This window comes from Hyaena hyaena, unplaced genomic scaffold, assembly GCF_003009895.1.
Source record: "Hyaena hyaena isolate Hyena2069 unplaced genomic scaffold, ASM300989v1 scaffold_556, whole genome shotgun sequence".
Taxonomy (NCBI): Eukaryota; Metazoa; Chordata; class Mammalia; order Carnivora; family Hyaenidae; genus Hyaena; species Hyaena hyaena.
In genome coordinates, this window is record NW_024081189.1 from 55,638 (window position 1) to 69,104 (window position 13,467).

The window sequence follows — 13,467 nt, forward strand, 5'->3', positions numbered from 1 at the left end:
GGGGGGGGGGGGGGGGGGCACCACGCCCACGCGGGCATCCTCAGTCAGGGCTTCCCGACAGGAAGGAGGGCCGGCCTCACGGGACCACGAAGCCTCGAGCAGCCAGACACACAGCTCCACGCCGGCCCACCGGCAGGAGCCGTGGGGTCCACACTGGCGCCCACTTCCCTCCAGCGGATGGATGGACAGAGGACGGACGGGTCCCGAGGACCCGGCCCTTCTTCACCCCCGGGGATGCTGGCCTGGACGGTGGCGCGCACGGGTCCCTGTAGACGGCAGCCTGGAGCCGCAGCACCGACGCCAAAGCGGGCCCGTGCCGGGCCCGGGACCCGACCCTGGACAGCTCCCTCGCCGGGCAACGCCTGGCATGGGTTCCAGACAGGTGTGCCCACGCTCTCCGGGACGCGTGCCTGTCGTGGCACTGGTGGGGGGGCGGGGGGGACGAGGCCAACGCCGGGGGCAGGGCTAGTGTTCCTCTTTCCTGTAAATCGGCTCCAATCCAACAGGGCTCCATCATGACCCCTAGAGGTTTGCCAAGGTCGGTGAGTTCATAGTGGAGCCCCCTCCAGAGGGCTTCTGATGTGCCTCTTCTCGGGAGAGCACTGTAGGTCAGTGCGAGTCTTTTGAGCGAGGACAGAGTGTGCTCCCAGGAAGCATCTGGCTTGTATTGTTAGGTACATACAGGCAACTAGCATGGGTTTATAGTCACTGTTACTTTTCTTTTATCTTAAGTTGTGAGAAATAATACAGATAGTTCTTAGTTACTGTAAACATCCTCTTTTCAGAAAGTATTAGTCTTTCTGTCTGAAAAAAAAATCGTAAAATATTTATTTTTAACTCCCAGTGACATGTTTATCACAATAGAGCCAATAATAGTACTTGAAGATAATGAACAAAATAATGTTCAGTACTGATCGCCTTTTTTGTCATTAGAACATGTATATCTACAATTAATCAGGTTATAAAAAGGCAGAGTGTTACAAGTGTATTAAAGTGTGTTTTTTTGTGATCCTCTTTAATAAAGTTTGGGTCATAATTTAGTTCTAAAATTCATCTCGTTGGCTATTAATAAGAGTATCCACAGTCTTTCAGTATGAATTTATATAATCATCTTTTTGAGTCCTTCAATCACTATCTGGTGCCCACCTTACTCTTCTCTAACAGTCTGTTTAGTCATTTTTTCCTTAGTTCCAGTCTATTTCAGTTTCCTCCTGTTTAGAAATGTACTTGGGACCTCAAGCAGGTGGCCTGTTTTCTGTATCTTCATAATACTGTGTGGTTCATTTTGGTGGAAAGGACACACTGGGTAAATCTAGCTACCGCGTTCGGAACGGATCACAAGTTCAACTGGTTGATGAAATTGTCACTAGCTTGATAAATAAGGTGTTAGTATCATTCCCACTTAATATGAGCTTTCAAAAAATTTTTTAAATTTAAATTTCAGCAAATTTAATTTAAATTTCAATAAATTTGTATTTAAACAAATTTAAAAATTTGTTTATGTATTTTGTGAGAGAGCACGTGCATACAAGTTGGGAAAGGGAAGAGTATAGGGAAGGAAAGGAAAAGAGAGAGAATCCCAAGCAGGCTGTGTACTGTCAGGGCGGATCCCGATTCAGGGCTCGAACTCAGGAACCACAAGATCACGACCTGAGCTGAACTGGGAAGCTTTACCAACTGACCCACTTAGCTGCCCCTAACTTTCAAAATTTTACATTCACAGCTGGGTACGAAAAATGAGAGATTCGAAGTTTTCAGTACACCTCCAATGAGGTGTTTATTATTATTTTTTTTTATATTTTTATTTATTTCTAGGGGAGAGAGAGAGAGAGAGAGAGAGACAGGATGAGCCGAGGAGGGTCAGAGAGAGAGGGAGATACAGAATCTGAAACAGGCTCCAGGCTCTGAGCTGGCAGTGAGCACAGAGCCCGACGCGGGGCTCGAACGCACGAACCGTGAGATCATGACCTAAGCGAAAGTTGGACGCTTAACCAACTAAGCCACCCAGGCGCCCCTCCAATGAGGTGTTTAAAAATGGGGTGATATTTTAATTTAATTTTTTTTTATTTTAGACATAGAGCACAAGCAAGCAGAGGAGGGAACATATGGGGGAGAAAGCAACAATCTCAAACAGATTCCATGCTCAGCGCATAGCCCAATACGGGGCTCAAACCCAAGACCCTGACATCATGACCTGGGCCGAAATCAAGAGTTGGACGCTCATGAGACTAAGCCAAGGTGCCCCAAAATGTAGTGGTTTTTCAACTATGCAATAATGTGTATTAAAAGGCAAAACATTTGAAAGACACTGATTTATGACTTATTTTTTCCCCGAACGTTACCCGACCCGTGCTTAAAAATCCAATACCCAGAGGGATATGTGAAAATGTTTCAACCTTTCTAAGGGATGGTTAGATTATGGAGACTATACTATTCACCAATACTGAGAAAGTTAACCAGTTTCTTGGTAATCAAGGGCTTCACCAATTTTTACAAGCCAGTTTCGACAATCAATGTCCATTTAAAAATAAAAGACAGGGGGCCCCTGGGTGGCTAAGTCGGTTAAGTGTCTAACTTTGCCTCAGGTCATGACCTCCAAGTTCCTGAGTTCGAGCCCCACACTGGGCTCTGCGCTGACAGTATGGAGCCTGCTTGGGATTCTCTCTCCCTCTCTGCCCCTCCCCCTCTCGTGCTTTCTCTGTCTCCCTCTCAAGTTAAATCGATAAACTTTAAAAAAAATAAAATACAGGATTTTAAAATACCAAGAATCAAAAATTACACGCGTAGGCATAAACTAAAAGTTACAGGAATATGTACTCAAGGGCAACTTTAAAATTCCTACATGCTAGTAGCCTTTAACAAGAAGTAAGGACATACTATATTCTTGAATAAAGAATATAGAATATAGAATAAAGAATCATTCATCAATCTATTCGAATACTAAGGAAAATCCAAAAGACTTTTGAATGCTTTGTTGTTATGTTCCAGTGTTTGTAAAGGAAACTAAACAGGCAGGAATATCTTGGAGAGTTATGACAATTAACAGCCATGTTGCATGAGGAGTCTTAACACATATGCAAATATAGAACACAAAATCCAAAGATAGACCTGAAGTCACACAAGAATTTCCTATACAGGGAGGCAGCCTCCCAATGAGTAATAGCGGTCTGCCTAGAGACAAAGGGGTAGCCGTCTACCATTGGCTCTTCGTTTCACAAACCTTACAATAAAACCAGTATAAACTCTACATGGAGTGCAGAACTATAAAACTGTAGAACTCCTGGAAGAAATAATGCGTAGATTCCTTTATAACCCTGGAAAAGAAAAAGCCTTTTCTACCTTTGAGTCAAAGATCCAAAAAAAAAAAAAAAAAAAAGGGTAAGGGTGCCTGGGTGGCTCAGTCAGTTAAGCATCATAATCTCCTGGTTTGTGGGGTCAGGCCCCGCATCGGGCTCTGGGTTGACAGATCAGAGCCTGGAGCCTGCTTCAGATTTGGTGTGTCCCTCTCTGTCTCTGCCACTCCCCCACTTGCATTCTCTCTCTCTCTCAAAAATAAACATTAAAAAAATTTTTAAAGGAAAAAAAATGGGTAATTGTGAACATGTAAGAGTCACCAGGTTAAAGGAAAACCATAATCAAAGCTAGAAAAGCACTGATAAAAAGGAAAAAAAAATTCAATTCACATTAGTAGTCTTCCTAATACCTAGGGTGAACTTCCAACCATCGTTGAAGAGAAAGATTAGCAACTAGCAAATAGAAAAAGATACTAACAGCTCACAGAAACACAAAATGCCCTCAAATATACAAAAAAAAATTCCTCAGGCACTCATATAAGAGAAATACGAACAAAAACTACACTTCCGTATAATTGCTCACATCTAATGAGTTCCCAACCAAGACCTGCCCGACCAGCCATTTCCCGGACTTCTCTTGGATCTGAATTGTAACAAGCGGCCCCAAAGTCCCCTTGCCCCACGAAATGGTTAACAATCCCACTGTAAACAAAGTAGTGTCTTTTATATGAAAATCACTGACCTTGCCATCTCGACAGCCCTCTCCTGCCATCACAATGTGAATTTTTAAATTTTGGAAATAAGGCCAAAATTCTGCCTCACTATCCGCAACCTGAAACAAATGTGCCCGCAGCGCGCGCGCGCAGCCTCTACCCCGCCCCCCGCCCGCCTTAACAAAGGGATCTGAAAGTTACTAGGTTGTTTTACTTTTGGACTTTTTAAATGCACCTACAATTTTGTTTGCCTTACTCGTAGTTTGTATTACCATTAAATTTCATTATCCTTACTAACCTGAGCCTATTTCTTTAAAAAGCTTCAGTTTCTTTCATTAAGAGAACGCATCGTCCTTAGCGATAACTCCTACTTCACTGAACTGTAACTCGATGCAAACAGTGAACTACCAGCATTTCCATCACTTGGGGAGAGCCCCCTGAAAATCTGGGGCCTTCTTCCTCCACGTGGTTAAATGTACACGTGGAAATGGAGCTGTAATTTTTTTTGAGGTCAAAAATTCATTAAAGGAAATGTTACTTCTCTAGGGATGCAGTCCGAGGAGCCCTCCATCCAAACCACCAAACAGAACCTCCTGCGGCCACGTAAGTGGGGAGGGGGGAGAGGAGGGAGAGGCGCCAGAGTGCGGGGAAGGGAGAAGGAATCCGCGCCCCCCTCCCCGCGGCCACAGGGAAACCCTCCCAAGCCCACCGACCGGAGGCTCCCCCTACACGCGAGGCCACAGAACTCAGGCGGCGGTACAGTCCCGGCGCCCACGCTCGCCCCGCCTCGGCCCGTCCCCTCCCGTCCCCGCAAGCGGGCCGGGCAGCAGCCACCCCCGGCCTAGGTCGCCAGCCGGCCACAGGCTGCCCACACTGCTGAGGGCAGGGAAGGTTCTCGGGCCCGGAAGGGCCGCCCAAGCCCCCAGCCCCCGGAACCCTCGCGCCCGAGAAAGGAAAGGAACTGCAACGGGGACGAAAGCCGAGGGACCCACCTGGCGGAGGCGGCGCTCGCAGGCGGGAAAGACCAGCGCACGCGGTCGTGGAGTCTCGGGGCCGCCGCACCACTGATCCGGAATAGGCAGTCCCCACTTGCCCCCAAACCTGCGCTTCACCCCATTGTTCCCGGTTCTGGGTGAGGGTTGAAAGAATCAGGAAGCCAGAGGAGGAGGAGAGATATAGTATCTCTACCTCCAGCCCCGCCCAAGGGAGGGTTGGGACATCCTCAGAAGGCCCCAGGTGCAAGACGGGGCGGAGAGGGGGGGAGTCAGAGGGGAAACCCACCTTTGGCCATTTGCAAAGGAGACCCAACTTCTTCCCCTTCGTAGCGCCCCTGCCGGCGAGAAAGTAAGTGATGAACGTGCTGGGACAATAAAACCGAAAATGTACCGCTCAACAGTAGCCAGGCTATTTAGGGGGGAAAGAAGTTTGAATACTACACTTTCAAACGAGCCTACACGTTTGCGTCATTCATACGCTTGAGGTAATGAAAGCGTTAATTGCTCCCTTCCCGGGTGAGAGTCGGGATCCGAAGACCAGGCGCTCCTCGCGCCCCACCACCTCCTGCTCTTTGCCAAAGACCAGCTCGGGAGCCAGCGCCCCTTGTATGGCCTTTCCGGGGCTGCTGCCGGCGGTGTCCACGCCGCCTAGGGATGTGCTGGGCCCTAAAAAATCACAGCGCCTGTAACGCTTCTCCTGCCTCACCAGTGTCTTGATTTATTTCCTCCCAATTATTAAAAGAAGAAAACGTTCCTCTTGCAAAGTCCTGTTCCCATAATGGAGACACGTATAGAAGAAAAGGAACCTAACAGGTGACCCGGCTGCTCAGAGATGAAGTGTGTTAATAGGGCGCGTGTATCCCCCCAGCCGGCTGTAACCGGATGAGACAGAGACATGGAAGCAAATAAAGATCTTTTAAAACAGTCTGCTAAGGAGTTCCCGAGGTTCCTGGGTGACGTCCAGTTATTTGGTTACTAAACAGTGGACTCAGTGGACTCTCTTCATTTCCATTGACAAATGCAATCCTTGCTTATTATTTTTTTTTAAAGAAAACTTCACTATATTCATGAATACAGACATATTGAAAGGGAGAACTGAAGTCACTCGTGCCCACACCTGCATAGCCCCTGCCTCCCCCCCCCCCCCCCCCCCCCCCCCCCCCCCCCCCCCCGCCAAGACCATTTGGGGTCAGGCTGCTCGCAGCCTGGTTCAAGCTGGGACTCCCAGCCCCTTTTTCCTCACCCATTCCCTAGGTTGTTTGCGCAGAAGTGGGTGGGGATTTCTAGGGCGGACGGAAGGAGGACAAAGAAGACCCCGAGGGGCTTTGTCTCTGCCCGGCAGCTGCCTTTTTGCATTTCAGGTCAACACAGGAAATCCCACCAAACCCAGCTGCCTCCCACTCGCAGGGGTGAAGGGAGGGGTTCGTTCGCTGCCTCATTCTCCCCACCTGGCAGAGTGGGCAATGAACGAGCTTCCCCTCCTCCCCTGATGGGGCTCTGGATCTCAGCTGCCCTCTGGATTCCTCCCTGTGTTTCTTGTCATTCACGTTAAGGAGAAGTGACCATTTCCTCACGCAGCCGTGCCAGTCAAAGCCTTTTTTCCTGACCCCATTCCCTGGACAGACACAGATTCAGTAACTACTAACCCCTCATCATACCAGGAAACAGGTCTAAATGGCCCTGCCCTTGTGAACCACACGCACGGGGCTCTCAAGCTGCAAAACCCGTTGCTCTCTCCTTGCACATGGCCAATAAGCACACAAAAAAGATTCTCCACAAAATCAAAATCCCAGGAGACACCACGTCACACCTACCAGGAGAGCTAGAATGAAAAAATGGAAAACAAGTGTGATAAGGATGTGGAGACATTGGGACCCTCGTGCGCTGCTGGTGAGAATATTGTACAGGGACCGTGGAAGGCACTTCCACCGTGAGTTAAACATAGAGTGACCACATGATCAGCAATTCCACTCCTAGGTATATGTAACAGAGAGTGAAAACAGATATTCAAACAAAAACTGTACATAAATATACAGGACAGCATTATTCATTAACAGGGGAAACAACCCAAATGCCATCAACTGATGAACGTTAAACACAAGGTGTTATATCCATACCATGGATTCTTTTTTAGGCATAATGTGGAACGAAGTACTGACACATGCTAAACCGTGGACAAACCTTGAAAACATAATACATGAAAAAAGATAGACACTGAAGAACACACACTGTAAGATCTCATTCACTAGAAATGTCCAGAACAGGCAAATCTATAGGGCGGGCAAGTCATTAGTGGTTGCCAAGGGCTAATGGGCAGGAGATGTTGGGAGAAAAACTACCATCTTAGTTCGGTCACCAGGGGCCTGCGAATTAAGGAACAGAAAACCAACAAGAGAAAATTTCACTTGTTATGTGAGAGCATTTAGATGAAGAGTCTCCCTAAACAGCTTGGGATAGGAGTTTATATACCAACTTCACAAGGTGGGGGGGGAGGGGGGGACCAAAGGATGAAAAGTTCTTATGAGGTTTCCTTACACAATCTTTTGGAATGTTCTGATGCTCAAGATCAGGCCTCCCTGATGAGAGACTCCCTGAATGGGGGACCAGTTGTGGCAGGTGTCTCATAAAACTGCTTTGCTAGCTATGAGAAATTCAGACAAGGCTTCTGCCTCTCTTGCATCTCAGATGTTTTCACTTTGAAGCGATCTTTATACCATTCAGATGGTTACCAGTCCCATCAAGAGAATGGGGAATGACTGATAATAAGTATGGATTTTTCCGGGGCGCCTGGGTGGCTCAGTCAGTTAAACATCCGACTTTGGCTCAGGCCATGATCTCACTGCTTGTGAATTCGAGCCCTGCATCAGACTCTGTGCTGACAGCTCAGAGCCTAGAGCCTGCTTCAGATTCTGTGTTTCCATCTCTGTCTCCCCTCCCCTGCTTGCACTCTGTTTCTGTCTCTCTCTCAGAAATAAGGAAAAAAAAAAACAAGTATGGATTTTCTTTTGGGGATGATGAAAATGTCCAAAAATGTATTATGATGATTGCTGGACAATTTTCTGTGTATACTAAAAAACAATGGCTGATACATTTTAATGTGGTGAGTTACATGTTATGTAAATGGTATATCAATCCAAAAAAAAATGTAAACCGGCACATCAATTTAATAAAATATAGGTAAAAGATGGAAAGTTTTACACTCTGGGTGAATCAAGGTAAGAATACTGCAATCCACTATTCAATGTTTACATCCCCCAAAATGTGAGCAACAGATATGGTGTGTGTTCTGATATAGTGTGACAGAAGTGCAAAGTGTCCACTATAAAAAGTCAAATTTCGGGGCGCCTGAGTGGCTCAGTCGGCTAAGCGTCCGACTTCAGCTCAGATCATGATCTCACGGTTCGTGGGTTTGAGCCCCGCGTCTGGCTCTGTGCTGACAGCTAGCTCAGAGCCTGGAGCCTGTTTCAGATTCTGTGTCTCCCTCTCTCTCTGCCCCTCCCCCACTCTCACTCTTATCTCTCTCAAAAATGAATCAATGTTAAAAAAAAAAAAACTTTAAAAAAACCCAAAAAGTCATATTTGAGCCAATGCTATATATGATTCTTGTTGGCATATCCCAGTAAGAACAAATCAAATTTAAGAGACACATTCAGGCCCAACAGGTTCATTGCACATGAATGTTTTCATGTGACATCAGGGAGTAATTGTAATTTTTGTTAGATGTAATGATGGTATTTTGGCTATGTTTTTTAAAAGCCCTATTTGGGGTATCTGGGTGGCTCACTTGGTTCAGCGTCTGACTTTGGCTCAGGTCATGATCTCGCAGTTCATGTGTTCGAGCCCCATGCTGACGGCTCAGAGCCTGGAGCCTGCTTTGGATTCTGTGTCTCCCTCTGTCTCTGCCTCTCCCCTTCTCAGGTTTACTCTCTCTCTTTTTCTCTCTCAAAAATAAATAAACATTAAGAAAAAATTTAAAGTTAAAAAACTCTTTGTTAGAGTTTATGGTACAGTTGAGTAGTGGAGGAAATACCTTCCTTGAATTTTTGCACGAAGGTATATGAAATCGGGAATATGCTTTGAAATATGCCAGCAAAAAATTAAAGAAAGAAAACATAATTGGGAAAATATTAGTCCTTGTGGAAGCTGGTTGGTACACAGAACTTGTTATGTTGCTACATCTGCTTTGTCTGAGTGGATCCGTGTTACAGAGCTAACAAAGCCTACAAAGGCGCCCACCAGCCTGATAAAGGTATCATATTTTGAGTATGTTACTGAGATATACGGATAAAATACCAAGCCAAAAGAGCTGATGATGATTCTATTTACAGATCTGTAATCCATTGTGTTTCCAGTTAAAACTAAAGACAGATGATTTAAAAAAAAAAAATTTTTTTTTAATTTTAAGTAAACTCCACACCACACGTGGGACTCAGACGCACAACCCCACGATCAAGAGTTGCCCCACCGACTGAGCCAGCCGGGTGCCCCCAAGGTGATCTTCAGTACAGTACCCCCCCACCCCACTTATCAGTGATTTCATTTCCACAGTTACTCCCAGAGTGTAGTTCAGAAACAGATGCTCCTTCCAACAACGTGGTATAAGAAGGTCAGCAGTAGCCTAAGGATCATGACAATACTTAGGTCATTCACACCTCGTCATCTCGCACACAGTCATTTTATCATCTCACATCATCACGGGAAGAGGAAGAATGAGTATAGTACAGTAAGACATTTTGAGAGAGAGAAACCACATTCACATAAGTTTTTTTTTAATCTTTTTATTTCTGAGAGACAGAGAGAGACAGAATGCGAGCTGGGGAGGGGCAGAGAGAGAGGGAGACACAGAATCTGAAGCAGGCGCCAGGCTACGGGCTGTCAGCACAGAGCCCGACGTAGGGCTCGAACCCACACGAACCGTGAGATCATGACCTGAGCCGAAGTCGGACGCTCAACCGACTGAGCCACCCACGCGCCCCACAGGTAGCCTGATATTTTTATCACCTCTAGACGCAGAAGAGATTTGAGGTGATCCCGTTTGTCTCCCTAGAGAGCGAAGGAAAGGGGCTTCTGTCTTCCGGTACTGGGTCTGAAGGATGACATTGAAACTTCCCCTGTGAGATGCAGTCCGCTATAGGGCCTTCTAGTCAGCAGTTTTATTTCTCCATCATCAGAATCTCTGTTGGGGAGGATCGACCATAAACTCACTTGTCATTTCTTTACAAGAAAACTCTGCTTGTCGAAGGCCAAGTCCATGTGTTCTTTTGGTCTGTAGCACAGGACAGGCTCAGAGTGAGGGTGAAAGACGAAGAGCGTATTATCGTGAGGCATTCGTTTGTGAGCTTAACAGTAATACACGTGTAGGTGGTTTAGAACGTTATGCACGTTTGATGATGGGGTCCTAGGAGACCATTTTCTGATGGTTGTACTGGCTTCGGACCTCTAATGGACCATATCCTTGGCGCTCTGTCTCCTGCTGACACGGGCGAGTGGGTCAGGGTCCAGCAGACATCGGCTTTGTATACTGCGTGTCAGCTCCGAAGTTCTGTGAGCCAGCAGCTGGGGCGGGGACAGAGGAGGGCGCATGGGGACAGAGGATAGGCAGTACCCAACAAGCCCCGTGATCCCATCAACCTGCCGTCTCTCATTTTGAACAAATCTCTTTACTTCTCCGGGTTCTGATCTTCAGCTAATACGAGGGTCTGAAAGGGTCTTAAGAATGTATGGTCATGGACCTTTCCGAGAAGCTGGTGAATCGTGTGGAAATTAAATTTACAAACCATGCATGTTAAACATCTTTTTATGTGTCCCGTGCCCTCTGTGTGTCTTCTCTGGAAAAATGTCTGTTCAGGTCCTCTGCCCATTTTTCCATCAGATTATTTATTTTTTTCTGTGTTGATTTGTATAACTTCTTTATACATTTTGGGTATTACCCCCTTGCTGGTTATAGTATTTGTAACTATCTTCTCCCATTCAGTAGGCTGCCTTCTTGTTTTGTGGATGGTTTTCTTTGCTGTACCAAAGCTTTTTATTTTGGTAGAGCGCATGACTAATCATCAGGGAAATGCACAGCAAAACAACAATGAAATAGCACCTCACACCTGTCAAAATGGCTGAAATAAAAAAGACAACAAATGACAAGTATGGACAAGGATGTGGAGAAAAGGGAACCTTGTACATTGTTGTTGGGAATGTAAACTGGTACAACCTCTAGGGAAAACAGTATAGAGGGTCCTCAAAAAGTTAAAAATAGAAATACCATATGATCCATTCATTCCACCACTGGGTATTTACCCAAAGAAAATGAAAACCCTAATTCAAAACAATACATGCATCTCTATGCTTACTGCAGCATTATGTACAATAGCCAAGATATGAAAGCAACGTAGTGCCTACAGTGGATGAATAAAGAACATGTGGTATATATGTACACACAGACATGCACACACTCACAATGGAATGTTACTCAGCCATAAAAAGAATGAGATCTTGGCATTTGCAGCAACATGGATGGACCTAGAGGGTATCATGCTAAGTGAGGTAAGTCAAGGAAAGACGAAGACCATATGATTTCACTTATATGTGGAATCATTTTTCTAAAATCTTTATTTGGAGAGAGAGAGAAGAGCGCGCACACATGTATGAGTGACATAGGGGTAGAGAAGGAGAGAGAGAATCCCAAGCCGACTCCATGCTGTCAGCACAGAGCCCTACATGGGGCTCCATCTCATATACCGTGGGATTAGGACCCGAGCTGAAATAAAGAGTTGGATGCTTACCCCACTGAGCCACCCAGGGGCTCCAGGGAATCTAAAAAACAAATGAGTAAACAAAAAAATAGACTTAAATACAGAGAACAATCTGGCAATTCCCAGAGGGGAGGTGGGTGAAGCGATAGGCCAAATAGTAAAGAGGATGAAAAGGTAAAAAACTTCCAGTTACTAACGGTTCCTGGGTGGCTCAGTCAGTTAAGCGTCCACCCTTGGTTTCAGCTCAGGTCATAATCTCACGGTTCGTGGGTTCAAGCCCCGCATCAGGCTTCATGCTGACAGTGCGGAGCCTGATTGGGATGCTCTCTCTTTCTCCCTCTCTCTCTGCCTCTCCTGTGCGTGTACTCTCTCTCTCAAAATAAATAAATAAACTTAAAACTTCCAGTTACTAAAAAGTAAGTCATGGAGATATAAAGTACAGCATGGAACATGTAGTCAATAGTATTGTATTAACGTTGTACAGTGACAGGGGCTAATCTTCTCATGGTGAGCTCTGAGTAATGCATAGAACTATCCAGTCAATATGCTGTAAGCCAGAAACTAATATGACATCATATGTCCATTATACTTCAATAAAAAAAAATGTAAACATACATGTGCACATATATACACAAATTAGCAGATCTTTCAGGAACTTTCCAGAAAATTTTGACATCATTCTTAAGAGCATCTGGACTTAGCTCCGTGTCTCTCCCAATTTTGCTCATCTGGGATTCTAGTATCTTCCATCTCTCAAATCATATACCCGTCTGCCTGAAACTCTCAAATGAATTCCCATTTGAATTAGCACAAAAATAATTTCCAAGTAAGGCCAGTGAAACACAAGATCGGGGTACTCTTTGCCCTGATTACTGAACGACATTTTTCCTTAGTTGCTTTGCCCCAAAAACACAAATTTTGGGTTTTAAGCTTTAATAGAAATATAACTGACAGAACATAGACTGTCCCATTTAAAGCGTACAGTTTACGGGTGGCTCAGTTGGTTGAGCGTCCAACTCTTGATTTTGGCTCAGGTCATGATCGCACGGTTTGTGGGATTGAGCCCAACATCAGGATTCTCTCTCTCCCTCTCCTGCTTACACATGACAGCTTTCTCTCTCTCAAAATAAACTTTAAAAAAAAAAAAAGCATACAATGTATAAAATTAACATAGGTTACACCTGAGAAATGATTGCCAAAATCAAAGTAATGAACATGTGCATTACATCATGCTTCATAATCCTTTGGAACATATAGTAATGAAAACTACATTGTTGCTCCAAAGAGGTGATTTAGTTATTTACTTCTTGCATAACTAGGGATAATTTATTAAGGCAATTACATTTATATATATTTTTTAATGTTTATTTATTTTTGAGAGAGAGAGAGAGAGTCAGAACATGAGACGGGGAGGGCAGAGAGAGAGGGAGACACAGAATCAGAAGCAGACTTCAGGCTCTGAGCTGTCAGCACAGAGCCCGATGCTGGGCTCGAACTCATAAGCAGTGAGATCATGACCTGAGCTGAAGTCAGATGCTTAGTCGACTGAGCCACCCAGGTGCCCTTACATATGTATATTTAAAACATGCACCTGATGTAGTTGAATGCCCTTGAGAAATTTCTTATGTACTTGGTACTTTCTGCTATAGATCAAATGTTATTTAAGTAATTCCTTCATAGGAATCCCGAATTAATGAGTGTTACTGTATGTCCTATCATT

The 13,467-nt window shown here is 45.2% G+C and overlaps 1 long non-coding RNA gene across 1 annotated transcript in view; it reads right to left on the reverse strand.

The window, feature by feature from the left end:
* LOC120247970 overlaps positions 1-5,133 on the reverse strand; it is a 44,322-nt gene extending 39,189 nt beyond the window's left edge. Inside the window, exon 1 of the long non-coding RNA XR_005532452.1 lies at positions 4,999-5,133. This is a non-coding gene — a long non-coding RNA (uncharacterized LOC120247970). The remainder of the gene's footprint in view (positions 1-4,998) is intronic.
* Between the last annotated feature and the right edge of the window lie 8,334 nt (positions 5,134-13,467).